This window comes from Pongo abelii, chromosome 5 (genome assembly GCF_028885655.2).
Source record: "Pongo abelii isolate AG06213 chromosome 5, NHGRI_mPonAbe1-v2.0_pri, whole genome shotgun sequence".
In the NCBI taxonomy this organism is placed as follows: domain Eukaryota; kingdom Metazoa; phylum Chordata; class Mammalia; order Primates; family Hominidae; genus Pongo; species Pongo abelii.
In genome coordinates, this window is record NC_071990.2 from 29,982,395 (window position 1) to 29,985,225 (window position 2,831).

The window sequence follows — 2,831 nt, forward strand, 5'->3', positions numbered from 1 at the left end:
ATCTGACTCACTTGAAACAGCACCGCGGTGGATTCAGAGCCGGGTGAATAGGGAAATGCGCCTCCGCCCCTCCCACGGGCCGCCCACGGATTCCAGGATCCGAAAACGCTTCCAGCTGCTGCGTCACCCCAGGAAGGCAGCGCCTGCTTCTGGGCGGTTCTGATGGAAACGGGCTCCGCCGCCCGCAGGAAAACTCACAACTAATGGACCAGGAAAAAGCCTCTCAAGGTCCCGCCCCTTCAGTGAGGATCCTAATTCACACCCAGAGTGTGGCCCCATCAAAGACAGGAGCGAAAGTCACTGAAATGATACAAGACCAGCGGGGCCCAGGGCGCTGCGGCTCACAGAATCCGGTGACAGCGCCACCTCGCGTCCCTTCCCTGACCTGCCCCAGGCGGACGCGGTGACGTGTGTTGGCCTCAAGGCTGGAATACACCGGGGATCAAGTGCAGAGAGTGGAGAAAGGAAGGAAGGATGGGGTGAGTGTTGAAGAAAGGAAGGGAGAGGGAGAAAAACGGAGAGAAAAGGTGACGGCGAGAATAATGTTTAAAATATGTGGTTTTATTATTTCTAACTTTTATTTTTGCCTTTTATCTAGTTTTGTTATTTATGGACATTTTTACCATAGCATTTTATTTTCTCTCTGTGAATCTGTAAATATACAGCTCATTATTCTTATTTCAGAGGCTGCGAGATCAAGTTACAGACAACATGAGCTTCTACCTCCAGATGTTCCAGGGTGCATCTCTTGGGTACAAGGACAAGGGTTTTGTTTTGTTTTACAAAATCAAAGTACAAATCTCAAATAGGATAATATTTTTAAACCGTTATCGGGGCATACTTTGCATACAATAAATGTATCTATTTGAAACGTACAGCTCATTGAGTTGTACTCTTTGGATGTTTTATACACCCACGTATCTACTACCATAATGAAGATAAATAATATTTCCACAGTGCCCTAAAGAAGAGCCATGTAATAAAAATTCCATGCAGTTGTTAAAAAGAGGGGGATAAATTTTTAAGTATTGTTACGAGAAGATCTGTGCCCAGCCTACTTTTACCCATTTTTAAAAGGACAAAGATATATGGAATTATAATAGCAATAATACCACTTGCATAATATATATTTTAAGTAGGAGAAAATCTTGAAGATTACTCACCAAAATTTTGACAGGGACCTCAGGGACTGGGATAACTTTGTGACTTTCAGTTTCTCTGAAATGTTGGAATTTTTTATTACAGTATAAACTTGGATTTTAGCCAGGCACGATGGCTCAGGCCTGTAATCCCAGCGCTGGAAGCTGAAGGATAGCTTGAGCCCAGGAGTTCGAGGCTGCAGTGAGCTATGATCTCACCACTACGCACCAGCCTGGGTGACAGAAAGAGACCTTGTCTCAAAAATAAATAAATAAAATTTAAAAATAAAAATAACAAACTTGGATTTGTATAGTGGTTAAGAAAGAACATTTGTTTGAAAATGTTATGAAGGTAACCCCCATACCCAAATAGTTACGGGATTTTAAAAACCAAAGTGTTAATTAAAACCTAACTCCAGAAACTCTCTTTTAAGGGGACTTCATATTTTCATGGCACTGAATTCTCAAAATGCCTCTGACAGAGCTGTTTTTGGTGCAGTAGAAAGATGTGTAACAATTTTACAAAAGGGACGGGCTATAATAAAAAGGAAAACGCAAAATCCAGTGGAGACACACTGTCTCATTTATTTTCAAAGCACTTTTGAAAATTGCGCTGCTATAGTGTCTTTGGGTTGAGCCAAAGGTGAGGAAAATCTTGTTTCTGGAGTATTGATTTCCATTTTCCAAGGGCCAAAGTCTTTCGAAGCAACTCTAAAAACTCAGGCTGACTTTAGGATCTAAAGAAGTCTCTAGAATGTTTGTGCAGGCCGCCAAGCTGTAAGAATCCAGGCCATCTTGGCGATGCTCTCTCGGGCTCCACCCAGTGGCAGTAGCCGGAAGGACAGGACGCAGTGAAACGGCATCAGTGAGTCAGATGCCAAAGGAGGATTCCTGGCCCCAGCGCGCAGGATGTGCTTTGTCATAATGGGGTTGGGGTAGCGAAGCGGAGGCAAGGACACTCAGGGAATAAATGGCAGAAGAAGAAGGAGCGCTAAGGAGGATCCAAAGCCTTCAGACTTCTCCTTTCTTTTCTTCCCTTTGGGTTGGAGGGGACCAACATGGTCCCGGGAGAGGAGGTCCGTGGGATGCAGAGAATGGAGTCGCTGCAAAGGGGCTTTGCACGCCCCACACAAGGGTCCTGGCTCCCTTTTCCCAGCTACTACTGATGAGTTCAAACTAGGAGGAGACCAAGATGTGTCCTTTGCAAAGTAGACTCCTTATCTCGCACTTCGGCTGGTTTACTAAATCCATCCTAGTAAAACACAAAGACCAAGAACCGAATTCTGCGTGTGACATTTCTGACCTCTAGAAGGTCCTCCCCCTCCCCGTTCCTCGTGTGCTCCCTCCCTGCCTCGCCCCTTCGCTTTGTCTCCACTTTCCCATCCTTGTCCATCTCTGGACCCCACTCCTGAATATTTCCCGCCTTCATCAGAGGACGTCCCCTAATGGAGAAAAGACTCCTCCACCTCTAGTAAAAAGAGACAAAGGCCACTGAGAGGGACCTAAGAGACTCCTGTTACTCCGCCCCTGAGGTCAGCCCATCTCAGGGTTCACTCAGGCTGTGTGTGTGTGTGTGAATGAGTTTGTGCCTGTGTGTGTGTGCCTATGTGTGCGTGTGTGTGAATCTGTGTGTGAGAGTGTCTAAATATGTGTGTGTGTCTGCAAGTGTGTGTTCCTGTGTGTATGAGTTAG